Consider the following 27,508-nt stretch of genomic DNA (forward strand, 5'->3'; position numbering starts at 1 on the left):
GCTGGTGTGAATTCCTTATGCATCTCAGGTCACAGATGCATTAAACGTCCCCTGTATCAGCATTTTATATCAAGAGACTTGAAAAGCCCATAAGCCCTGAGCAATGTCCTTCTTTGGAGAGCTTCAGGGCAAATACCCAGGGGTCTGCACAGGATGCGAGTGGAGGTACTGAGGAACTAATGTCTCCCTAGACACTCTTGGGCATCCATTTATTCACTAAATATTGACTGAGGGCCTACTATGTGCCAATTACTGTCCTGGGTATTAGAGATACATCTGTGAAGAAAACAAACCAAGATCCCTGCCCACGTGGAGCGTCAGACAATAAACATAATACATAAATAAACTGTTGAGTGTGTTAGCAGGAGTTAGCCTCGTGAAGTCAGCCTATGAGGTAGTATTGTGATTTCGTCCGTACACGCAAGGAAATGAAAACCAAGAGTATCTAAAAAGCACGTTCAAGTTCTCTGAGCTAGTAAGTGATGGGATCTGGATTCGAACCATCTGGCCCAATGCCACGCACTCACCTTGTCTTGAAGATGGACAAGACACCCACCTGAGCAAGCTCCAGTTTACCACTCCAGATGATCTGGGTGGGCAGTAGAATCAGAGGCCCCAGAGCAGAAAGAGCTCTTAAGAGATTGCCACTCTGGCTTCAGCCTTTTACAGTGGAGTCACAACCTCTGGAGTTGTGTCTAGTGACGTGTGTAAGGTCACACAGCCAGGCAAACTATTATAGAACTGACACGTGGAGGCCTGACTTGCAGGCAAGGGTCCTTTCTACCCAACCACACTGACCTGCTTAGGGCTCTCAGCAAGACCACAAGTGGCTCTCTCAAAAGATCCAGCCTGCTGCAAACTCCCTGAACCCCTTCATGCTTCAGAGCATGCATACACCCTCCAGCACCCCCTACCTGCCCCAGGTCAGAGGCACTTGCAGTCTAGACAGTGGCTGGTTCTTGGGCACCCCCACCCCAGGCAGTGATCCGGCATAGCTGGAGGGGAGCCACTCAGTGCACGGCACCCACTCCAGCTCACATTTTAATGTGCTCAAAGAAATGGCTGTAAACAGGTGTCAGGTGTCTTGCAGGGTCAGGAGCTAACCAGCGCCCTGTCTGGAAGAAAAATTGCAGTAACAGCATCGGGAACGACTGCAAAGGTGGAAGGGAGGGGAGAGAAGAGGCAAACCGACCGAAGTGTGGTGGTTATGACACTTAAATTGGATCCCAGGGCAGGTAAAGAACAGAGCTATAAATCCAGCCTCCTGAAAGAATATTCCGGGGGCAGGAGACACAGGCTCACTTAAAATATGTCTGAGATGAGAACCAAAGATCGTTATTTTTGAGCAAGGATATAAAATGCTAAACACTGCCTTTATTAGTCCTTTTTAAAAGCCAGGTGTAAAACACTGCCATTCCCAAGATTGTGTTTTTCCTTTTTTTTTTTTCTTTAATGGCAGAAATTAAAATCTCCTTAAGCCATTAGCCATCCCTCCCCAAGGTGAGCCCCAAAAGCAGCTCTACCAGGGGCCTCTCCCCTCACCCAGGAGGCATGGTGGCCGTTCACCAAGTCTCTCACACCCCTTCCCCCCCTCCCTCCCCGCCACTGGCACTGAATACCCGCCCGGCGGCAGGTGGCTGAAAAGGCTGGGAAGTTTTATGGGTCTGCCCCAGTAGGCCCTGTCTCCCACCAGTTGCCAATTTGGTCAGTTGCTCCCCACTTGCAAATACCTAACGCCAAAGATATTCCACCCACTGGAGCGCCGCCAGGGCAGCCCCCCACCCCCCAGGGTGCTCACTGATGCAGGTTTAGGTGCCATTGAAGGCCATGTCTACTCCCAGGCCCGCTTCTCCTGGGCTGGCTTTTCTGTCTGCCTTCCCACTCTGTCGTTTCTTTCTTTTTTTCTTTTCTTTCCATCAAAGGCTGGTGCTACCAGAGAAAAAGTTCATAAAAATGTTATGTCCACCATAAAACCCCTAATGTGACATTCTGCATGATCCATGCATTAACATTAACATTTCCCAGACAGTTATTGTGAGATAATGGTCCCAGCTATAATTCAGCGGTAACGTTCCTTCAAGCAAATGTTATGGAGGAATAAATGACTTGCTGAGTGTGCTGCGGCAGTGGGGGTGGAGGAGAGGTGAACAGCTTGAAAATGCAGACTCCGGACCCGAGACCCCGGCACAGCTGTGGAGGGGTCTGGGACTCATTCTAGGTTGGACCATGGGCTCTCTGGGGACTGAGAAACCAGGCCCCACTACCCCCTCCCCCATTTTCGTTTCACACAAATTGCATCTTTCTTCCCAGGGTTGCATTTGGAGAATTTGCTGAGAGAATGGATTCAAGGCCACAGGGTTCCCGGTAGGGTTGAGAGGGTGAAGAGGAGCTTTGGCATCTTAACCAGCCTCTTCCTCCCCATTTCTCCTTCTCTGTGGGCCCAGCACATTTTACACTCACCTCTGCTACAGTACTTCTCACCTTGTCTTTTTACTATTTGTTTTTCATTTCTGTGTCCCTTGACGTACCTGTGCCCTCCTTAAGAGCAGTTTGTACGTCGTCGTCTTCTTGGTGATCTAGCACAAAGCAGATATCCATTTGTTGGAAATAAGGATGGACGAATGGACAGATGGACGGATGGACAGTTGTCTGAGTGACAACAGCAGAAAAAGTTACAGAAAGGCAAGCAGACCAGAAGATGGACAGGACTTGACATTAACAATAAAGGGAGGCCGGGTGCGGTGGCTCACACCCATAATCCCAGCACCTTGGGAGGCAGAGGCGGGTGGATCACCAGCCTGGCCAACATGGTGAAACCCTGTGTCTACTAAAAATACAAAATTAGCCAGGTGTGGTGGTGCACACCTGTAATCCCAGCTACTCAGGAGGCTGAGGCAGGAGAATTGCTTTAACCTGGGAGGTAGAGGTTGCAGTGAGCCGAGATTGCATCATTGCACTCCAGCCTGGGCAAAAAGAGTGAAACTCTGTCTCAAAAAAAACAAACTATAACAACAGCAACAATAAAACAATAAAGGGGGACATACCCTGAAACATTTATGGAGTGAAATCATAAGTGTTCGATATGTCCCTTAGGGATCTGCCACCATATTCACTTTACTCTTTAGGAAAAAGAGGCCTAGAGACGTTGGTGAACAGGCCAGGACTAGAACTCTGGGCCACCAGTTTAATGCTCTACCAGCTGCCATCTTGCCACTAATATGCAAAGCTAATCATATATATGCAAAGAAACCCTTTTTGCCCTCAAGGAGTTTGCTCCCTAGTGGAGGAAACACATCAGCACAAATGCAACTCACCATAGGCAAGGCAGATTACAATGAGTGCTGCCATGGGAAATGTCTTCAATTTGGAAACACAAAAAGTACTGCCAAGGCTAGGGGCCTTGGAGGATGAGCAAGATCCAAAAAGGCAAACTTTGAGGGGAGGGGAGGGAAAACATTGGAGACAGAGAAGGCAGTATGGGCAAAGGCACAGAGATGACCGGAGATGAGAATTTCGCACAGATATTTAATTTGTGCAGTATCAGCTGGTGTTGAGCGTATGGTCCCGGGAGACCCTTGGCCACTGGGATGACCTTCCTTAGAATGTGCCCTATTACTGCTTCTTGCTGCCCCTTCCTGACGAGTTTCAGCTTGTGGATCATGCCCTTGGCTTATGTGTGGGCTGGGCCTGGCCAGCCTCAGCACTGCCCAGCCAGCTGCCTTGGAGCTCAGGAGGAACCACCCCCAAGAATGGCAGCACCCCCAACCCTAGGGCTTTCCTTTCCCACCTCTGCTTAGTCCTGCTCATGCTCTGGGGAAGACTCAGTGGGAGCTGCATTCCTCCAGACATGTTAGGAGAAGCACAAGAGAAGATGCTGGCTCTTTTCCAAATGCCACATGTCATGGCCACCATGATCTCCCCCAAGAGCAGCTCCCCGGAATGCAGGGCCAGATTTACTACACCAGCAAAGGAGATGGCGACCTCCACAATGTGTTCACAGGACTCGGGGGAGGCTTTGCCCCAATCAGAAGTATCTTCCCCACTCAGGAGTTTCATAATAATCTAGAGCTGGACGGGGCCGTGGAGGTCACCTGGTTTAACCTGCCATGCTGTGATGGCATCTCTGATTAGAGAGGCTTTTCTTCTCTCCCAACAACTCCTGGTGATGGCAGCTCTCCCATTCTGGGTCGGTTCTCACTAGTAGGACTCCCTCACATAAAGGGGAAATTGGTCTCTCTGTCCCTTCCACCCTCTGTCCTAGTTCAGCGCTCTCGCCTGCACAGTGTAAGACCAACCCTTTTCTGCATGGTAGTTCTTTAAATATTGAAGGGTAACAGTCATGCCCTCCAAGATCTTCTGTTCTGGAAGTATGTACCTTTCTTCAGCATCCTAGCCTTCCTCCACAGATGCACTCCATATTACCAACGTTCCTCTTATGGAGTAAACACACTCCTCCTGTGTGGTCTGAACCATTGACTCCCTCATCTGGACACCAGTCTGCAGTCATCTTGTAGTCATTCAGCCTGAGATCACAATTACCTCTTTCTTTCTTTTCTTTCTTTCTTTCTTTCTTTCTTTCTTTCTTTCTTTCTTTCTTTCTTTCTTTCTTTCTTTCTTTCTTTCTTTCTTTCTTTCTTTCTTTCTTTCTTTCTTTCTTTCTTTCTTTCTTTCTTTCTTTCTTTCTTTTCTTTTCTTTTCTTTTCTTTTCTTTTCTTTCTTCTTTCTTTTTATTTCTTTCCTTCCTTCCTTCCTTCCTTCTTTCCTTCCTTCCTTCCTTCTTTCCTTCCTTCCTTCCTTCCTTCCTTCCTTCCTTCCCTCCTTCCCTCCTTCCCTCCTTCCCTCCTTCCTTCCTTCCTTGCACATCACAACACTGGTACCTACTGAATTTTCATTGCAACATTCCTTTATTTTTTTTCCCACATGACATGTTTTCAAATTCCATCTCCCTCACCCATACAGTTTGCATTTTACTCTAAGAGTACCAATTTTTTTTTTTTTTTTTTTTTTTTTAGAGAAGTCTCACTCTTGTCCCCCATGCTTAAGTGCAATGGCTCGATCTCAGCTCACTGCAAACTCCACCTCCCGGGTTCAAACGATTCTCCCGCCTCTGCCTCCTAAGTAGCTGGGATTAAGGCGCCTGCCACCACGCCTGGCTAATTTTTGCATTTTTTAGTAGAGACAGGGTTTCACCATGTTGGCCAGGCTGGTATTGAACTTCTGACCTCAGGTGATCTGCCCGCCTTGGCCTCCCAAAGTGCTGAGATTACAGGCATGAGCCAGTGCGCCCGGCCTCTAACAGTACCAATTTATATTTCTCTCTACTCAACATCATCTTCTTGCTTTCAGCCTGTAATTTCTGCCTCACGAGCTCTTTCTCAATCTTAATTCTCTCTGTAAACACATTAACTATTTCTTTCAGTGTGTGGAATGATCAGCACACCTTCTATAGTGTCATGCAAATCTTTGGCAAAAATTCTCAACAGTATAAAACTGGTTGCTTCAGCATGAAACAGCTCCTTCCAGACTGAATTCTACTAACCAACATTGATTGGAGACAATCACTCACCTAGCTAAAAACTCCTCCGGTTCTCCCATTCAAGCTACTCTTCTTCATCCTACCCAGAAGGATATCATGGAAGACTTTGTCATACTGCTTACTGAAATCAAGATATTTTTCAGAATTTTCCTTATGCCAGCCTAGGAATTCTATGTGTGTGTGTTTTTAAAGGGCAATAAAGTTAGTTTGACATGACTGTTCTTCAGTGAAGCCATTCTGGTTCTTGGTCATCTCTTCTTTCTTTCATAAATAATCCTATTAGGCCAGGCGCGGTGGCTCACACCTGTAATCCCAGCACTTTGGGAGGCTGAGGAGGGCGGATGACAAGGTCAGGAGTTCGAGACCAGCCTGACCAACATGGTGAAACCACGTCTCTACTAAAAATACAAAAATTAACCAGGCATGGTGGCGTGTGCCTGTAATCCCAGCTACTCAGGAGGCTGAGGCAGGAGAATTGCTTGAACCCAGGAGGCAGAGGTTGCAGTGAGCCGAGTTCCTACCACTGCATTCCAGCCTGTGAGATAGAGCGAGACTCTGTCCCAAATAATAATAATAATATATAAATGAATAATCCTATTTAGAATTTTTCATTAACAAGTAATGCCAAACTTACTGTTACATAGCTTCCAGAACCCTGATGCTTGCCACTTTTTGAAAAGCGGGACAACTTTTGCCTATTTCCATCTCTAAAAGCTATTTGTTTTCATCAGTTCACAAACAGCTAACAGCGGTTTTGCAATCCTGTTCTTTCCATACTCCAAGATATAATTTGCCATTGTCCACAGACTTGAGTTTATTTAAAGCTATGAGATGCTAGTTTACCATCTCCTCACCTATCTCAAACTTGAACCCTTTTAAAATCATCTTTCTGGTTTGATGATTGTTGTCCTTGGAAAAAAACAAAGCCGAGTGGGAGTTCAATCGTTTGCTTTCCTTCTGTCATCCGGTAACCTCCTATGTCTGCCCCGGGATGTAGCTGCCTCAATCCCTTATTTTTTTTCTTTCCATTTTGTTTCAAGTATTGCTTTTTAAGAGAACAGGGAGAGAATGTGTGTGGTATGGGGGAGTCTGGTGGGGGAAGGTGTTTTTAGACTCCAGTTCACTCTGGTCTTTGGCCTTCCTAGCACACTTCTAACAGGCCCAGCCTACTCTTTTGTGTTGCTTTTTACTCATCCATGCCTTGTTCCATCTTTTGTACATGTACTTTTAAATCATCACAGAACTCAGATTTGAAAATTCGGGCTAAGATGTGATGTCCATTATATTTCACATTCCCCATTAGAAAGACATGGGTTAGACCTTGCCCTCTTTTGCCAACACTCCTTAGAAATAGCATTAGCAAGGAAATCCAACCCCACCAATATTTTTTTGATCACCTCTTATGCCCAAGGCACAGTACTAGATACTGCGAGTGATACAAAAGGGAACAATAATTGTCCCCGCCTTAGACACCATGGAGGAGGCAGACACACAAGTTGCTATAGCCCTGGGTAGAAGGGACAAGGGTTAGAATTCTGGTGTATGCAAAGTGCTGTGAAAGCCCCCCAGAAGGAGAGCCCATGTCTGCCTGGGAAGATGCAAGAAAGAGACATGAAGGGGGGTGACATTTTAAGCAGTTGTGCGTCAGAGATGCAGAGAAGGCTATAAATTCCTTATGGAGGACACAAAGGTAAAGATGCAAGATGTGTTTGGGGAACAGCAGACAGCTTTGTATGGTGATTGTACGGTGGACTGGGGTAGAACATAGCCTCGAACACTCATGTCAAGTTTTCTATTCTACCTAGCGTCCTATCAAAGCCTTGAGCACAATGCCCTCAAATAAACTCATCAGCACCTCCTCCAAGCCTATTCTTCCTCTGTGATCCTTAAAAAAACATTTTTTTAAAATTTTTGACATCACTGTCCTCCCAGTGAATTGAATACTGAGCTTAGAATCAAAACATCTGAATTTGCTCTTGAACCCGGGAGGTGGAGGTTACAGTGAGCGAGATCACACCACTGCACTCCAGCTTGGGTGACAGAGTGAGACTCTGTCTCAAAAAAAAAAAAAAATCTGAATTTGGACCTCAGATCCAGCACTTTAGATTGGGCAAGTCCTTTAGGTTCTCTGAGCCTCTATTTTTTCATCTGTAAAATGGGAAAAACAGTGCCTAACTTTCCTCCTACAAGGGGGAGTTACAATGATTAAATGAGAGCTAGACGAGGGCACTGCTTTGTAAAGGGTGGAGTGCTGTGTGGGGATAAGAAGGATGTTCAGTATGATCGGGTCCCCAGATCTGTGCAACACACAGTAAAAAATTCTTTTGGATGAAACTGAAGTTTCCTGAAGCTCACTATCAAAAAAATGCCTGGTGGAGGGGAGGACCAGGAAGGCAAGAGGCAAAAGGAGAGTGTGGAGGCCACAGATCCAAGCCCATCTCGGTTGCGGCTGAAGCTGGCTGATTTTGAGACTCTCTTCAAAGCCGTCTGAGTTCACGCTGAGCACCAGGTTCTGTGGGAAGTCACCCTGCTGTGCCCCAGGAGAGCAGGCAGGCTGTGAGGTGAATCAGGAATATTCCATAAGGTGGTGTGTGGTGTGTTGAGGCAGGAGGGCCAGGGCAGCGGGTGCTGTGGCTCTGTGGATGACTGCAGGTGCAGACCCCCCGTACCCTGCCTGCCGCCCCCCGAGTGTCACACACGGCAGGCACTCTGAGCACAGAGACAAAACCACCCACCTCAAGGAGCTCCATGGAATGGAGGAGACGCACGTGCCCATAATGCCAATTCAGCAGGCTCAGCAGCACCATACAGGTGTGCTCAGGTGATGGGAGCACAGAGGCAGAAATTATTGTCCGCCAGAGGGGCCAGGATGCTCAAACAAGGTTTCCTAGGGAAGATACCCTGAGTTGAGCCTTAGGAATATGCCATGGCCCAAGTAGGTAAGGTAGGAAAGGGCGTTTTGAAAGAGAAAACAGCATTTGCAGATGAACAGAGACATAAAGAAGGCCTTCGCTCATGTGCAGTGTGAGAGGCAGGGGGGAGGCTGTGGAGGAGGCCAAGCCCACTGGAGGCCCATGTCATGCTATCGCCTTCCACTGAGGGCAACAGGGAGCTTAGACAGCAGGGATGGGAAGCAGAGAGTATTTACGGTGCACTTAAGAAGAACTATCCGTATGTCTTTGAAAGTAGAAGGTGAAAGAAGGGAGAAAGGGGAAAGAGAAGTCGAGGGCACCCCCAGGTTTGTTTCTTGAATGTCTGCAATGGCAGTGCCATTCATCCAAACTGAGGAACGTGGAAGAAAGGAGCAGATGGAGGGTGGGCAGGAGGGAGCTGCTGGAGTCCCTCACGGGGCCTGGTGAGTTTGGGGAGGTTGCTGTGGGATATCCAGGTGACATCCTACCTCATTCAGTTCTGCATCTGAACTCTCCGGTCCCAAGTAGAATTTTCTCTTTCAACTGAATTGGGAGCACCTTGAGGGCAGAAACTAGGTCTGACTCATCTTTGTTCCCCTCAAGGGGTTCCTGGAATCCTCACAGAGCTGCTGCTGGCTGTGAGCACTGCATGGACTTGCTAATGCGACTGCACTTCTTTACCCTGGTTTCCTTTTGCACTTGAAGATAAAGCTTCAAAGGACAGCATCCTGGAAAAGCACATGTACCCAGGAGGCAGACAACTCTGGCTTGAGTCCTGTCCATGCCCTTTCCTAGCTGTGATATTGAGCACATCGCAGGGCCTCCTCAAATCTATGCTGTCTAACGTGGCAGCTGGTAGCCACAAGCCATGTGTGTCTATTCAAATAAAAATAAAAATGAAATGAAATTAAACATTCAGTGACTGAGTCACACCAGGTTTGAGTCAAGTGCTCAATAGCCACATAGTGTCCATGGTGTTGGAAAATACAGACAGAGAGCATTTCCATCACCACAGAGAGTTCTATTGGAAAGCGCCGGGCTAAGATGCAACTGGATGTTAGTACTTACCACACAGGATGGAGCGCGGGCCTGTGAGTTCTGTGTGTAAAGCACTGGGCACAATGCCAGGCACACAAGAGACCCCCAGTAAGCACTGGCCATTATTATACTGAATGAATTAGAGGAAATAGCTGAGGCCCTGGGCTGCCGTAGCAGCATCCAAGACTCTCCTTGAGGATGCAGGGCTGTGGAGCCCTGTGGGTGTGCAAAGGAGACCGGCCCTGACTCTGGGGACAGTTGATGAAGGGGCTTCACCTTGCAGTTGGAGAATTTGGGGTTGGTGTCATGGCCAGCTCATCGTCAATCACCAGAGAGAGGCACCTGGGGGATTTCAGTGTCTCGGAGCACCTGCAGTGGGGTGCGACATCACTTGCTCACAATGTCACCATGGCCAGTTTGGATCTGCTCTGGGTCCTGGGCGGCAGCAGATGGGTTGGGAGCCAGGGTGGGTCAGGCAGGGGAGCCCTTGCTCAGAAGTCCATCTGCATCTTAATGTTGGGGAAGACTCAGAGCTCGCGTCCAGATGGCCTGGAAGTTTCTCTTCCTGGGAGTATGCTGCTTCCCCGCATGCTTTTGCTCCTCTGGTGTGCTCTGCATGTCAGGGGCCAAATGGGCAGGATCCATCACTGACCTGCAGTCAGTGGTGGAGGGGACAAGGCTTCGTGCTTCAGCTCCCCCAGAGCCAGGCTAGATGCCCACAGCTAGGAGCAGAGGAGGCAGTGCAGCCCCCAGCTCTGGCTGTGCTGCAGAGAGGCTTCCCCTTGACAGGGGCCATCCCAGAAACTCTCACCTCGCCTACTGCCTCCCCAGCCTTGCCCTGCCCTGCCCTGCCCCCGAGAGGACAACAAGCCTGCCAGAGATGTTCAGATGAGGATGCTCCTTGGACCCAGCCCCGGGGCAGTCCTGGCTGGACACTGGATTACCCCTGAGCAGCAGCCTCCTTAAGGGAAAAGGAGAATATTCACTTTGGGTCAGGAAAGAGAGTTGGGGAAGGGAATTTTCATGTAGCAGAAGCCCCAGGTAGGCTGGGTTCTGGCCAGAGGCTCTCACTGCTCCCCTGTGTGGCCAGCGAGTCACGCCCCTCTGGTCTTCCCAACCAGGAGCCGGACAGGTTCATCTCTAAGGCCCTCTCCTGCCCTTGGTTCTACTACAGCGTGGGCTGCAGTTACCCTCTGGCTGAAGCCTGCTGGGAGGGAGACAGGAGGTTCACATGGGCCCACCCCTGCTCTCCACAGCATCCCCCTCTCCCCACCTCCTTCCTTTTCTTCTCCCTAGTAGGATAGATGGAGGCAGTGTGGAGAAATCCGAATAACTAATCAGAGTCCTCATTAACCCCCTGCCAGGATGCTCAAACATTCACTTTGCTGTTTGTGAAGCAGAAAAAAAAACAAAAAACAAAAAAAAAACCACCTCTCTCTGCATTAAAATTGATGCGTTATTAATCCTTGTGCTCCCAAACTGGTGGGCGGCTCTGCCTCCTGCCCGAGGCCCAGCCCATTGGGTCTGCTACCTTGGACTGCTTGGACTTTCTGTTATTTATTGGCCCAGTGCAGAGAGGCCTTCTCACAGGGAGTGGGCTTGGTGCCAGCACAGAGGCAGCTGTTTTGTTTTCTCCCTGGCCTGGCCAGTGGGAGGCCTTTGCTCAACCCCACCCCAGGGTGCAGCTGCCAGGCTGCCTTGCAGGGCTGGGAGGGCTGAGTGCATGGCAGCTAATGATGTGTCTCTCACCAGATCTGAGGGCGTAGTGACCCGCTCCATGCTTCAGATGAGCCAGTCTGGGAGTGGGCAGCTTCTCAGTCCAGTGGTGGCTGAGCTAGAAAAGCCTTAGAGTTTGGCTCAAGTGCTGACTCTTTCTGCACACCCGAGACCACAGTGCCCCCATGGCTTCCCCAGCGCCACCCCCTACCCAGGGCTTCAAGCTGTTCTCTGGCTCTACACTACAATCAGGTACCCTCACATTTATATCCCCTGTGTAAGAGCAGGAATCCACAAATATTTATCTTGAGCCTGACCTTGTACCAGGAGCTGTGAGGATTCAAGGACATGTAAGGCGCGGTCTCTGTCCTCCAGGAGGCTGCACTGGATTAGAGGCAAAGATGTCCATACATAAGAGGACACCATGACAACAGCAAGGGAAGGACAGAGGACGGACCCGGGGAGTGCAAAAGGCTCCTTTGGGGTCTCATGGAGCCCACGATGGTGTGCGAAGGACGCATGAAGGGAATGAGACCCACTGTGAACCCCTCATTCCCAGCCAGTTGGTACTGACTCACCCCTCTTTAGTGGTCATCCATCCACCTGCCCCAATATGGATTTATCCGCATCTGTTGCCTGTCTTGACCTGAGAACCCCCATGGAGTGCCAGGGCCTGTGTGAACTCTCGTATGTGGCCTTCTATGCACTGGGCCCCTAAAGACAGCTTTGCATGGAGAAGAAGCTGAAAGTGCAGGGTAAGAAGAAAGAGGAATTTAATCCCTAGCTTCATCTTCAATCACCTTCACTTACTGCATTGAGAAATGATCAGAGGTAGCCTTCCCAATCTTTGACTCAGTTCCTGAGGATGATCATTCCATTACAGGCATAACCTGGAAGACGTCGCAGGTTGGATTCCAGACCACCACAATAAAGACAATACGGCAGTAAAGCAAGTCACATGAATCTTTTGGTTTCCCAGGGCATGTAAAAGTTATGTTTACACTATACTGCAGTCTATTAAGTGTGGAATAGCATTATGCCTTAAAAAACAACATACATACCTTAATTTAAAAATACTTTATTGATTAAAAAATGCTTATGATAATCCGAGCCTTCAGCGAGTCATAATTTTTTTGCTGCTGGAGGGTTTTGCCTCAGTGTTGATGACTGCTGGCTGATTAGGAGGGTAGTTGCTGAAGGCTGGGGTGGCTGTGGCAATTTCTTAAAATAAGACCACAATGAAGTTTGCTGTATTGACAGACTCATCCTCTCACAAAAGATTTCTCTGTAGCATGTGATGTTGTTTGATAGCATTTTACCCACAGTAGAACTTTTTTCAAACTTGGAATCAATTCTCTCTAACTTTGCTGCTGCTTAATCAACCTAGTGTATGTGATATTCTGAATCCCTTGTTGTCAACAATGTGCACAGCATTTTCACCAGGAGGAGATTCCATCTCAGAAAACTGCATTCTTTGTTCATCCATAAGAAGCAATTTCTCATTCATTCAAGTTTGACCATGAGATTGCAGCAGTTCAGTCACATCTTCAGGCTCCACTTCTCATTCTAGTTCTCTTGCTATTTCCACCACACCTGCAGCTATTCCTCCCACTGAAATCTTGAACCTCTCAAAGTCATCTATGAGGCTTGAAATCGACTTCTTCTAAATCCCTGTTAATGTTGATATTTTGACCTCCTCCCATGAATCATGAATGCTCTTAGTGGCACTAGAATGGTGAATCCTTTCCAGAAAGTTTTTAATTTTCTTTTCTCAGATCCACCAGAGGAATTGCTATCTATGGCAGCAAGAGCCTTAACAAAATGTACTCTTAAATAATAAGACATGAAAGTCAAAAGTACTCCTTGATCTGCGGGCTGCAGAATGGATGTTGTGTTAGCAGGCACAAAAACTACATTAATCTTCTTGTACATCTCCATCAGAGCTCTTGGGTAATCACGTGCATTGTCAATGACTGGTAACATTTTGAAAGGAATCTTTGTTTCTGAGCAGTAGGTCTCAACATTGGGCTTAAAATATTCAGTAAACCATGCTGTAAACAGATGAGCTGTCACCGAGGCTTCGTTGTTCCATTTATAGAGTGCAGGCAGAGCAGATTTAGCATCATTCTTAAGGGTCCTAGGAGTTTTGGAATGGTAAGTGAGCCCTGGCTTCAACTTAAAGTCACCAGCTGCATTGGCCAGTAATAAAAAAGTCAACCTGTCTTTTTGTGGATTTGAAGCCAGACATTCACTTCTCCTTTCTAGCTATGAAAGTCCTGGATGTCATATTCTTTCAACATAAGACTATTTTGTCTACATTGAAAAAATGTGTTGTTTACTGTAGCCTTCATCAGTGATCTTAGCTAGGTCTTCTGGATAACTTGATGCAGCTTCATCAATGATCTTAGCTAGGTCTTCTGGATAACTTGATGCAGCTTCTATAATACATCAGCACTTGCTGCTTCACCTTGCACTTTTATGTTATAGTTTCTTTCTTTAAACCTCATAACCCAACCTCTGCTATCTTCCAACTTTTATTTTTTTATTTTTTTGGAGACAGAGTCTTGCTCTGTCACCCAGGCTGGAATACAATGGTGCAATCTCGGCTCACTGCAACTTCTGCCCCCTGGGTTCAAGCGATTATCCTGCCTCAGCCTCCTCAGTAGCTGGGAGTACAGGCACCTGCCATCATGCCTGGCTAATTTTTTTTTTTTTTTTGTATTTTTAGTAGAGACGAGGTTTTACCATGTTGCCCAGGTTGGTCTCAAACTCCTGACCTCAGGTGATCCACCCACCTTGGCCTCCAAAAGTGCTGGGATTAGAGGTGTGAGCCACCGTGCCCTGCCCCAACTTTTCTTCTGCAGCTTTCTCACCTCTCTCAGCCTTCATAGAATTAAAGAGAGTTATGGCCTTGCTCTGGATTAGGCTTTGGCTTTAGAGAATGTTGTGTTTGGTTTGATCTTCTATCCAGACCATTCAAACTTTTTCCATGTCAGCAATAAGACTGTCTCACTCACTTTATCACATGTTCACTGGAGTAGCACTTTAAACTTCTCTCAAGAACTTTTCCTTTGAATTCACAACTTGGCTGTTTGACACAAAGGCCTAACTTTTGCCCTATCTCAATGATATGGTTTGGCTCTTTGTCCCTACCCAAATCTCATTTCAAATTGTAATCCCTGCCTGTTGAGGGAGGGACCTGGTGGAGGTGATTGGATCATAGATGAGTTTCCCCCATGCTGTTCTTGTGAAAGTGAGTGAGTTTTCATGAGATCTGTTGGTTTATAAGTGTCTGGCGGTTCCCCTTACCCTTTTCTCCTGCTGTTATGTAAGACGTGCCTTGCTTCCCCTTCCCCTTCCACCATGATTGTAAGTTTCCTGAGGCCTCCCCAGTCATGCTGAATTGTGAGTTGGTTAAACCTCTTTTGTTCATAAATTACCCCGTCTCAGCCACACAACCTGCTTTGCCTGGCATGGTCTCAGTTGCAACCTGTAGTTGCTGTGTAATTAGTCATTGTGCTCTCTTTCACTCTCAAAATTACTCCAGTTTGGATGATATATTGTGGGGTCATCCTAACAATGTGCCATGGCTGTAAAGAGCTATGAGCAATTCTTTGTAGCAATTCAGGAGGCATCACAGAATAAATAATATTTGAGCTGAGTCCTTGAGGAAGAACTGTATTTCAACTATTAGAGTATGGAAAGAGGGCACCCCAGTCTTGGAACAAGCAAAGGCCTGGAGGTATCTAAAAGTGGAATCTGTATAGGAGAGGGTGAGTATAGTTTAACTGTTACCCAGAGCAGAGATCAGCAAACTTTTTCTGTAAAATTTTGAACAGTAAATAGTTCAGGTCTTGTGTTGCAACTGCAATCATCCCTCGGTACCTGTGGGGGACTGATTTCAAGACCACCCATGGATACCAAAATTCGCAGATGCTCAAGTCCCTTATATAAAATGGTGTAGTATTTGCATATAACCTACTCACATACTCCTGTATACTTTAAATCTCTAGATTACTTATAATACCTAATACAATGTAAATGCTATGTAAATAGTTGTCCTCCTGTATTGTTTAGGGAATAATGACAAGAAAAATGTCTGCACATGTTCAGTACAGATTAAATTTTTTTCCCAAATATTTTCTATCCGCAGTTGGGATGTGGAACCCACAGATATGGAGGGCTGACCATGTTCAACGCTGTCATCACAGTGGGAAACAGCCATAGACAATAGTAAACAAATGGGCGTGGCTGTGTTCCAATAAAACTTTAATTACAAAAACAGGCAGCCTCAGTATTTGGCTTATGAGTTTATGTGAGTTTATGTCATAGTCCTTTTGGGCTACTATCACAAAATACCTTAGACTGGGTAATGTATATAACACTGGAATTTATTTCCCACAGTTCTGGAGATTTGAACTCTAAGATCAAGGCATCAGCAGATTCAGTGTTTAGTGACGGCTCCTTTCTCATAGATGGGACCTTCTATGTGTCCTCACACAGAGGGCGGGCAAAAGGAGCTCACTCGAGCCTTTTTTATAAGGGCACTAATCCCATTGATGAGGGCAGAGCCCTCATAAATTAATCACTTCCCAAAAGGCCCCATCTCTTAATAGCACCACAATGGGGATCAGGTTTCCATGCAAATTTTGGAGAGGCACATTCAGACCATAGGGTGTGGTTTGCCAGCCCCTGACCTAGTGTCCTTGAAGGAGAGTCATAGGCTGGAAGTTAGGTAGGAGCCACATCATGAAAGGTCTTGAATACCTGCACTAAAGATGTGTCTTATTAAAAAAATATATATATATATATAATATATATGTATATTATATATATATTATATATATATAATATATATATAATATATATGTATATTATATATATATTATATATATATAATATATATATATGTTTTTGAGCATAGGAATGGGTGATCTGAGGTCCTAGGGTTTATTGTCAGAGTTTAGAGGGTACTGGAGAAAAATGGGGAACAGCAGTGCAGAAAAAGGCCGAGTTTTGGGAAGCATATCCAAGTGCCGGTAGCCATCCCTCCAGACTCTCCCCTTTTGTTCTACAGCCCCCTCCACTCCCTGTCCTCTTCATCATTATGAGAGTGCTGAGGGTCCTTGTCCTCTCTTATGCAGACACAGTCACAAGGTGCTGTCCTCTGCGTCTTCCATGGAGTGAAGCCCACTAATGACCACCTTCCCCGCCCCACCCAGGATGGCGCTGCTGTTGTGGGGGTTTAATCCTGATGAGCCCAGTGGCTCCTGGGCAGCATCACGCCCAGAACTCCCCATAGATGATGACACCCTCACTGCTGAATCACTGTGGCAGATGCTTGGCTGCAGAGCTGGAAGGGGGAGCAGTTAGTCATCTGCCATCACCCCTGTGTCCCCCAGATCCCCCAGAGTGTGCAGGTCACCTTTCCATTGAATATCCCAATAAATCAACTTGAGATTTCAATATTGATTATTTTTGTGACCTTAGCCGAGACAGTTAAGTCTCAGTTTTGCTTATTCTGTCTGTAAAATGGGTATATTGATACCAGCACTACGAACCTCACAAAGTTACAGTGAAGCATAAACAAAAAGTTAATGGATGGGATTGGACATGCTTTGGGTTGTATACATCATCTTGCAGATAACCCCAGTACATAAAGTCTTATTAACACTGGACCAAGGCAGAGCAAGCAGTCCCCTGATGCAGACCATGGTGGAAGGGACCATCTGGTCCTAACCTCACTTTGCAGATGGAGAAACTGAGGCCCAGAGCAGTGACATGCTGATGCAGGAGAGTTATGGATAGAGGCCAGGTATCTTGGCTCCCAGTGCGTTTCCAGCATCCGTGAGTTTCTCGGTGCCAATTTTGTAAGTACAGGGATCCTGGGCTCTGCTTTGAGCCCAGGTCAAAATCACCATGGCTGGAAAGGAAGTCCTAAGTTTCAGATGTCCTTTCAAATCCCAACTCTTCACAAACAGCCTAGGGAGAAAGGCATTTTAAATAAAATGCTTTTTACCAACGCTTCCACTTCTGAAATTCATTTCTCAGCAGTATCTGAATAAGAATTTTACAGACATTTCATTTCCCTTCCTTGTTGCCTTCCTTTGCTGTCCTCCAGGAGCTGGTTATGACTGAAACCTCTGCAAGGCACAAGGTGTAAATCTTCCCTGAGTGGGAGCTGTGCCCCGGGGTGCAGGTCATTGGATTGGCACCATCTCCATAAGCGGTGTGGTCATCACTGGAGGAAATAGAGCCCTGAGAAGGGCAGGGAGGCACAGAGAGATTAATTTCTTCAATGTCATGCTTCCTCTGTGTTCCTTAATAACGAAAATTTACATGTGTGGGGAAAATCACAATTTCTCCTGGAAGGCATGGAAGGGAAAGTCAGAGAGAGCCTTCCAACTGTTTTGCAAGTGGGTGTGAGCCTAGGGCTCTGTATCCATCTGACTTGGAATCTTCTGGCTGCTTACTGTGTGTGGCATGACCCTGAACTGGAATCTGTGCCTTTGTATGTCTGTGACAGTGTTTCTGGGGTTTGTGTGCGTGTGTGTCTGTGTGTGTTGTCACTGCTGTCTTTGTGACTGTGTAGATCAATGTGTGTTTCTTTAAAAAAATATATATCTCATTTCCTGCATAAATTACTCCATGTAAAAGGCCATCCGGAGCTCAGTTCCTAGCATCCTTTTTCAATAAAGCAATATTATCAGAGCCTGGTCCCAAAACGAGTCCCAAGAGAGGCTTTTCCTAGATTCTTTGTCAAATGAAATGTCACCGACTCACCAAATGATGAGAAGAAGAATTCGTCTTGTTTATTTCCCAAGAGAGGCAGAACAGAAGCAGCTCACCCTCTTTATAGCTTTTCCTGGACTAGATGGGCAGGTGGACTCCACCCTTTCCCTTCACCCCTTAACCAGTTTTCTTTGGGCCAGTCACTTAACTTTCTAACCTCAGTTTTCCCTTTTTAAAAATAGGACTAATAATAACTACTTTCCAAAGTTCCTGCAAGGCTTAAATAATAAATTGGATAATATAGTTCTTCGTAAAGGAGACCAGCATGTGGTGTGTTATACACTCCACATGTCTTCTGCTGAATATATACACGTATTTACTCCTTTATCCAGCAAATACGCTGAACACCTTATATGTACAAAATACATCTTAGGCTCTGGGGAGCTCTATAGGCTTGAGATTCCATTTAGGATTATATAATCGAGTGGGGTGCCAGAGTGGTACCCAGACGATCACAATGTGGCTGGCTAAGTGTGAAGAGAACTGTGCATACGATGCTGTAAGTGGCTGGAACGGTCCTCGTGCAGCCTGTGGAGGATGCAGCAGCCCCCAGAGAGATGGATCAGGAGGGAATTGCTGAGCTGAGATGTGGCCGTGGAGATGGAAAGGAAGAAAATGTAGCTCACTCTATCTGGTGGCAGAGGCAAAAACAAACAGATTGTACCAAGATGCACTTACCTTCACCTGCTTCTGGAGAGAGCCATTGGAGCTGGGGAGCCTGCCTTGGAACCCAGAGTCATCAAGCAGGCTGGCTTGGGGAGAGAGCAAGGACTCAGAGGCTGAGGGTCTGACCACTGGGGAAAGGGATGGGAGGGGAGGAGTGAGAGAAGGAGGCTAGGCTGAGTTTGGTAAGGAAAGTAGAGACAGGCAGGGCCTTGAAGAGGTGTTCAATGTCAAAGTCTTCTGATGGGGCTGAAGGTTCCCCAAATAAGAAAATCCTGCTGGGCAAGTGAAAGGCTTTTTCTAAAGTCCCTTTCAAGTGGGCTGGTCTTAGCTGAATTAAAGCAGACATTTGCTTTTCATGATGCATTCCCAATTACCAATCTCTTCCCCAGGCCCCTTTCTCCAGAAAGAAAATTTGTAACTGGCCAAACTCTGCCCAGATCTCTTGACTGCTTCTGGCATTCCTGCTTATCCATTCTTTCCCTCATTTAATAGATGCACGTTGAGCCTGATGGTAGGCCAGGGCTGGAAGTGCACGGTGAGGAATACAGAGTCCCTGCTCTCTGGAAACTCAGAGCTTATTGGGAGGGACACACCTAGGAACAGATAATTCAGTGACACAGCCTGGAGTTCATGGCTAAGGACTTTGGACTTTGTCTTGAAGATATGGTCCCAGGTATTAGGGGAGCAGAAAGGAAGGAATGACAGACACCCTGTATGGGGCTCAGTGGCCTGAGAGAAAATCTAACAGAGTTGAGTCTCAGAGGATGAGTAAGATTCTGCTAGATGAGATCTAAAAAAGTTATTATTGCTATCATTGTCACTAATGACAATAGTCATCATTTATGAAAGGCTTAGTCTATGTCATTGCCAAGCCCTTTGTTATCTGCTAAGCATATCACACGTCTAATGTAATACCATCAAATCCCAGGAAGCATCCTGTGAATTGGGTATTATTGTAACCATTTTACAGAAGTAGGAAAACCGTGACTTATACAGCTAGGAAAACGGAAACCTAGGATCGGAATTCAAGGTTGTCTGACTTCACCTTTCCACCCATTGTATTCTCTCTCCCACATTCACTTAGTATTACTGCAGGAAGCATGCAAAATAATACATAGTTTAGTCAACAGCTCTCAATTCAAGAACACATTGAAATATAAAGAAATGTAATACCTTTGGCAATGAATAATAATAACTAAGTAAGCAAATCATCAACTGAGCTCGTTCAGCATTGATCTGATTTAATATTTTCTAGTAGCACCTCCTCTTCATGTGACAGGAACAATACTTTCCATGATCTCCATGAGCACAGTACTCACCTAGGTATGTATGGAAGGAATAAGAGAAATATGAAAGTCTCACAATCAAAAGCTTATGATGACATTGAGGGGAGATTAAGATTCACGCACAAAGCAGGGGCTCACAAAATTGAGTAAGATCAAGGGTCAGTAATAGGGTGAGGAGGGCAAGATCTGAGTTCATTCGGCTGCAGAAAGGCAGGACTTGAGCTGGTCTTTGCAGGTTGGATGGGACCTGGACAACAGAGGAAAGGGAAGCGTGGCAGGTGGGCCAGGAGGGCCAGGGAGCTCACACAGGGGGTGTGCTTGGCTGTGAGGCAGTGGCAGCCTGGCCTGGCTGGAGAAAAGTTTCAGATTTGAAAGTAGTGGGGGATTAGGTAAGATTGGTAGGGTCAGGCTGATTATGAAGGGGAAGAATGGAAGCTAAGAAATCTCAATTTTGTCTTTCAGGCCCTGGCAAGCCATTATAGACTTTTGAGCAGAGGAGAAACACCATAAACAAGTCAATGAATTATTTTAGCTTCCAAAGAACCCCTCTCTTTCTAGAGGATTGGCATTGGTCTCTTTGAGATCAGCCTCATTGCTTTGGTGAAATTTGAGGCTTTCCCTGGGATGACAGTTGAGTTTAACAGCTGATCAAGCGTCATCAGAGAATGAGATCAGAGAATGTCACACTGTCAGGTCCAGCCCCTTGTTTATAGATGGCAATGATGAAAACCAATAATGATGAGGAGGAAACAGAATTCAAACCGGTGGCATATTTCATCCAACATCACAGAGCAAACGTGTGGCGAAGCTGATGCTGGCTGCCATGCCTCCATAGCTCACCCCCACCAGCAGGGAGGTGAAGCCTGAGGATTCACAAACATCAGCTATTAGGGATTGCTGGGGTGTCCGCATAGGCAAACCATACTTTCATCACTGCACTCATGGAAGAAGAGGTCCTCGGTGGGCTCCAGAGTGAGAACAGATGATTTTTTAGGCTCTTGGGCCAACTGGGACAAAAACCTTGGTGTTTTATGCTCCTGAGATAGATACCAGAGTGGGGTAACCTTCCTAGAGTGGACAGGGGACAAGCCTTTGGTTTGGGTCTCTGGCCACAGGTTCCAGAGGCTTGGTCTTCACCTATCCAACTCATCTGCAAAAAGCCTAAGCACAAGTTGGCAAAACAGGCAAAGGTGATCTGTGGGGAAGCCAGCCCATGTCCGTAGATGGGTCCAGTAAAATGAACTTGGATAGGCAGAGAGAGGCCTGTGGGAGCTACAGTGCTGGAGGTGGGGAGGTCATGAGGACAGAGGAACTTTATCTTCAATATGAAGCTCTTGCATCCTTTCTTGTCCCCCGAACCATCCGGGCCATTGGGTCACACAGCCCCGTGTCTTCCCATCCCTCCATTTCTCTCTGACTTTCTGTCTGCATCTGTGGCTTGGCCCTGCCTGCTGTGCTGCTTATTAGCTTTCAGAGAGGAAGAGCTCTGCATGGTGACAAAAAGGAGATCGTTGGGTCCCTCTGCCTGCAATCTAGAAAGGGGCACACAGCTTGAGTGTGGAGGGCAAGAGGCGGGTTGGAGGCTGGGAGGATGGCCGCGGCCATCAGGGGTCTCCTCCTCCCTGCCATCCTGGCTCTCTGTCATGTGAGTGGTCCTCCTTGTGCTTGGTGGAATTGCTGGCAGTGACAGGAAGGAGATTACAGACTGTATTTATGCCTTGTAGCTTTCTGTAGGCTGTTGGGAAACAAATGGAACTCGGCAGTTGTCAGTTCTGCAAAGGAGAATTCCAAGTGTATTGTAGCCCTGAAGCAGTGCCCTGTGTGGGGGCATGCTGGTGTCACCTCTGATCGTCCTTCCTCTCTCAAATGTGTGTTTTATTCCCTGAGTAGAGAACAGGGTCAGCTTCTTTCCCTAATATTGGAGTGATTCCTCTCTGAGTTGTAGCTCGTCTGTGTCATCTTGGGGTGGGGGCAGCAGAGGCTCAGCTAGAGCAGAAAGACAAGGAACACGTGGCTATGGCAGGATGTTGGAGGGAGCCCTGGAACCCCAGTGCCAGGAGGGACACAATGAAAGAGACAGAAGCTGGAGGCCACACCAGGCAGGCAGGGCTTCCTCCCCTCTCCAGCCCTGACCCTGGCCCTGAGCCCTGCTCTGGCCATTGTGGGATCCGGAGGCTGACAGTCAGAAGCAGCATCACACACACATTGTAGGTGACAATTATTTCTTTACCTTCTGTTTTGCCCACTAGACTGTAAGCACCTAGAAGACAGGGAGAGAGCAGGGGAGAGAGAGAGAAAGAGAGAGAGTGAGTGAGAAAGAGAGACAGAGACAGATAGTGTGTGTGTTGTGTCTTTGATGCCCAGGCCCCAGCACAAGGTAGATTCTTAATATATGGGGACTAAATTGAAGCAATTTGTACCTTCCCAGAACAGGGCAGGAGGGAGTAGTAAAAAGCTACCGAAGAACAGATCTGTCATTTGCCAAGTCAGCCTCAGACACCTGGAAAAGGCTGATGTTAGCAAAGCTTCCAGGATTGGCCCACCCCACCACTCAGGGCACAGCCGCCTCTGCCTCTCTTTCCGGGAGTGCAACATTAATTTAGCACTTACTACTGCAAGCACTCTCTTTGGATTGGTAAGAAATAGAAGGGCAAAGAGAAGCAGAGAGCTTGGGAGAACAAAATGTCTGGAGTCAGAAGACACACCACTTGCTGGCTGTTTTCTTAGGCAAGCCCTGTGCTTGACTTTCCTAAGCCTCATTTTCCACATCTACAAAATAAGAGCAACTACCTGGCAAGGGAAAGGCATCTCTCATAGGCTGCTGATAGGATGTAAATGGGTGTGACCTTCCTACAAGTAATTTGTAAAAATTCCTTAAGATGAACACACCTTTGGACTTGGCAATTCCACATCCAGAAACTTATCCTAAGAAAATGATCAAGTCTGGAGCAAGAGTCCACTGCAAGAATAGTCATTATATGTTTGTAATAGCAAAAACTGGAAATAATCTAAACAACAAATGTGAAGAATCTGTCTGAGTAATTATAGTATACCCATAAATGGAATGCCATAATCGTTAAAATTATAATATATTTTCCTCCTACATGAAAAGGTGTTTATGATATGTTGTTAAATATAAAAGGCTATTTAGTGAACAGTATGAAAATATGATACTGCTTTTTAAAAAGAAGCATTTTACTCCAAATATTAACTGTAGCTTATATTTGTATTGTAGGATTGCTACTAACTTAACATTTTTCCTCTTATTTATCTATTTTTTACAAGAAGCATTTGCTATTTTTTAAAGGTAACAAAATCATCATATTAAAATATCTACTTTTAAAGGTTGCTTTAAGAGTTAAAGAAGATATTACACATGAAAGTACTTTGTGAACTGAAAAAGTCATACAGATTTAAGATAGGACTTCTGCCCATGAGAAGCTTATAGTTTGGAAGGAGATGAAAGATATCTAAGATAACCATAGCATGAGACAGGATGTGACTAGAGCTTTCAGAGAATGACAAGCAGCATGTTATTTGGAAGCACAGAGGAGGAAAAATTACTTCTGGCTGTGGAGACAGCAGCCAGAATGTTTGCATGAACACTGAAGAATGGTTCAGGTAGAAATATCTGATCAGATAGAAATATAGAATCGGGCATTGAGGGGAGTGGGAAGTTGTGGACAGGTTTGGAGAATGGCAAGTGTTGTGAGTGGTTGGAGAGTAGAGAGCCACTGGTGCAGGGTGGAAGATGAGTCTAGAAAGGCAGTCGGGGCCAGCTGCTTTCTAGACAATGAGCAGATGTGTGTTGAAGGCCTTCTCTGAGCAGGAAGTCATTGTACTTCTGGAGGAGGTGGTGCCACAGCTGTAAGCCCATCACAGGTGTGAGGCACTCACGGCTGTGTCGGTAGTGCCTGGCATGGACGACACCTTGAAGAGCATGAATGAAGTCACCTGTCCTGGTAGCTCCGCCTGGAAGCAGCAGTGCAGGGGTGCGCTGTGGGGCCGAAGGTGGGAAGGAGGAGCCAATGGTGGGAAGAAGGCCGATGGCGGGGAGAAGGGCCCTTTGTAGCTTGTGCAGCTGGGGATGGAAAGTAGGGAAGATATCTTCAGCCCTGACTGGAAGAGGATGAGAAGTGGGATAGTGATGGAGGAGTGAAAAGGAGATGAGGCTTGGAGGAGGGAGGAATCAGGCATATCTCCCAGGTTTGCTGCTGGGGTGGCCACAGAACTGGGACTCGGTCACAGAGTTCACAAGGTCACATGGAGGAGAAACCTGGTGCAGGGAACAAGCTAGAAGTAACTGGACCATGATGATGCCTGTGAGCTGGTCCCTGGTCTCTTGGGCTCTTCCCAGGGGCTGCCCAGGGCAGGCAATGGCTGGTATCTCTTATTTCCTCTTGGGAGGAGCCTGGGGTACAAAGAAGGGAGGTGTTTTGTTTTAATCCAGAGAGCTTTTGTTAATGGAAATTCACAAACCACCCTGCTTATCCTTGCTTCCTTCAGCTCATCCCACCTCCCAGCACCCTTGGCTTCCTCTCTTCTGCCACCAGGAATTCAAACCTCCCTCAGGATCCTGGATGCTGTCTCTCTGCCACCCTCACCTCCCAGCAGTGCACACACACAAACACACACACACATACACACACACACCAGAAGGGAGGTGAGAAAGTATCATTGTTCAGGCAAATGTCTAAATTTCCACCACCCCACCACCACCACCCCTTGCAGCTCCCGGCCTGGGCCACGGTTTAGCTCCTCCTGTTGTCATGTCACCAGTTAATTACAGTCTTTACTGAGGTGTTTTTACAGGGAGAGTAAGATGGTGTTAACTAGGAAGGAACTGTTGATGTTAAAGATGCATTTACCTCTGGTGTAGGGCAGGCCCTCCTGGCCAGCGGTTCTCCCGATGCTGCTCTGAAAGTGCCGCCCAGGCCTCGGAGCAGCCCCCTCCCCCGACCCTGCCATCCTGGCTCCAAGCACAGCCTCACTGAAGTCCAATTAGCAACTCATCCACAAGGAGAAATTGATGGGACTGTTTGAGGAGTGTCCGGCCAGACATTATGGCCGTGCTGACCACCCAGCCCCCATTTGCCAACACCACAGTCCATTTCAAATATTGAGAAACAAAATTAATTCACTTTAATCTAAAAATAAAGATAAGTCATGCAGCCAAAGCCAGCTTGAGGCCACAGGTTGTCCTTTACTGCTAAGTGCTGCTTTAGGTCCATTCCCCTCCGACTCTTCCTCCCTGCTGCCCTGGACACCTCTCCACCCACCCTAACCCCTCAGTGTCTCTCCAGACCCCAGTCGAAGCCCACTATCATTTGGATCTGCAACTTATCCGCACGCCTGACAAATCTACCACTGTTCCCCCTTCCTCTGAGTTTCCCCACAGCCTTAATACAAGATGTCAGCTGTGGTCTTCCCAGCACTGCAGAAATCACTCACAGGCACCTGTTCACACTTGGGGGCGAGGGCCACAGGCACTCCTGGTGTCAGGAAGCCAGATGGGCAACAATAGGGCATGTTCAACAGTGATCAGGGTGTGTTCAACAGGGACCAAGGCATGGCTACAGTGGCTCCATGGGCCTCAGTGACCACATTGAGAGACAGTTGAACGGCAAATACAGGAGAAATGGCTGCAAGGGAAATTACAGAATAGAGGACATCCTGGAGAGGTCTGGAGAGGGGAGAACAGAGCTCAGAAGCGCCTCTTCTCTGACTGTCCCTGCACTTCTTGCCTTCCCTGCTGAGAGCTGCTCTATGCTTTTTTGCAGGTGCTTTGGCTCTAGCAGACAGGAAGAAATTCTGGCCCAGCTGGAAGTAGAAAGAGGGGAGTGAGTCTCCTGAGGACCATCTCAGAGGCCCCCGGGATCACCCGAACAGTAAGAAATGCTCTTCTGTCCTTTAACATATAGTTACACCCCCCAAGCACGTTATCTTTTCTTCTGAAGGCCTCTAGAATGAGCTCAGAACATGAGCTGACAATTAACATGAACAACCTTCAAAGCCAATCATTGCATGATTATTCTCATGTCTTTATGTCACCTCCTTAGCTCCTTGAGGAGGAGTGCTGGGCCTTATTCCTGTCTCTTTTCATCTATTCGGTGAGCAATAAATGGTTGTTGATACTGATGGGTGGGGCCTTGCTTAGTATGATGATGATCACATTTGTACCACCCTCTGGAGCAAACATTATCACCCATGAATGACCTGGTGGTGGCAGGGCGGGGGTGTTCCTTAAAAATGCAGTTCCAGGACCCCAAAGCCAAAGCTTCTGATGCTTTGAGTCAGGATTAGGACTCAGGAACCTGCACCCCAAATCTTTTTGATGTATGGAAACTGCATTCCAGGTGTTTCTGATGAACTCTGAGAAACGGTTCTTTTGAATGTATAAAGCATTTTGAATAGAGAATCTCATTTAATCCTCTTATCAGATAGGGATTTTTAAATCCCCTTAAGTAACTTCATGATCCCACAGACGTAAGTATCAATATAGTCAGGGATTTAGAAATCCAGTTATCCAAAACAACCCTTTTCTCTTTCCAGTATGCCATGATAAGGGCTGGATCTGTTATGGTGAGATTGGGCCCCAACTCCAAAGGACCTTGCCCAGGATTTTGTAAGTTTCCCTGATGTCTTAGGGCCACCATGATCTTACAGTTCATCAGTCTCCATTTTGGCAGCAGAAATCATTGCCGAATTCCTCACAAAGCTGGTTTCCCTGGAGAGAGGGAACGAGGGAGAGTTAATCGCAAAGATGAATGTCTCTTTGCCCAGCTCCCCAAGCAGCTAGTTAGTCTATTCAGAGGACCATGTGTCTGAGGACAGACTGGCAACAATGCTCATCCTTATTCCTGTCTGGGGAGCTCTGTGTTCTAGGTACAACGAAGGGTGGGTGGCATGGGAGAGCTGTGGCTCCTCGCAGTGGAAGCTGAGGGGAGGGTATCTATGCAGGTCAAGTCTTCGCTGAGTGTGGGTTGGGCGAGGCCCGTTTCAGGGTCAAGTTGAGCCTTTTCAACATTTGGAGTCTGTGTGCAGAGTGATGTCACAAGGAGTTCACTGTAGACAGCAGCTGTGGGCAGGGCTTGAAGAAGATGGGAAGAAGGTACAAAAAGGGACAAGGGTTCTACACCTGGTGAATCCGTGTGAAGCGTGCTGATGCCCAAGTTCAGTGGCTTTCTCTGGGACTGAGAATAGAACTGAGGCTCTTCCTGCAGAACTCTCCTGTAGAGTCCTATTTCTCTGCAGGCTGAGGCTGCGGGTGCTGGAGTCCAAACAAGCCAGTCTGAGCCTGGGAGAGTGGAGGTGTTCCTGCCATCCCCTGCATGGTGGAATATGGGTAACAGGGTTGATGGACTGCTAATCCTGCTGTGAATTATGTCTTCCTGTAGAATGGAAGGCTTCCACAGATGGGGTAGAGGCAACCTCAAATATCACCCCTGACCTTTGCCCTCTCACTCCCGAGACACACACACACACACACACACACACACACACACACACACACACTAACCACTGAACCATCTTGCCAAGTGAGTGGCAGTATGGTCTGTTCT

At 47.0% G+C, this 27,508-nt stretch overlaps 1 protein-coding gene across 3 annotated transcripts in view; it reads left to right on the plus strand.

Annotated features, from left to right (window-relative positions):
* Positions 1-27,508, plus strand: part of PKNOX2 (PBX/knotted 1 homeobox 2) — a 266,903-nt gene that overhangs the window by 139,770 nt on the left and 99,625 nt on the right. Inside the window, exons 3-4 of one of the 3 annotated variants that reach the window (XM_063671572.1) lie at positions 25,727-25,834; positions 26,499-26,571. The exons of 1 other annotated variant lie outside the window; for it this stretch is intronic. The gene's annotated coding sequence lies outside the window, so the exon portion shown is untranslated. The remainder of the gene's footprint in view (positions 1-25,726; positions 25,835-26,498; positions 26,572-27,508) is intronic. One more of the 3 variants, XM_054439915.2, reaches the window with a different exon arrangement.

This window comes from Pongo pygmaeus, chromosome 9 (genome assembly GCF_028885625.2).
Source record: "Pongo pygmaeus isolate AG05252 chromosome 9, NHGRI_mPonPyg2-v2.0_pri, whole genome shotgun sequence".
NCBI lineage: Eukaryota > Metazoa > Chordata > Mammalia > Primates > Hominidae > Pongo > Pongo pygmaeus.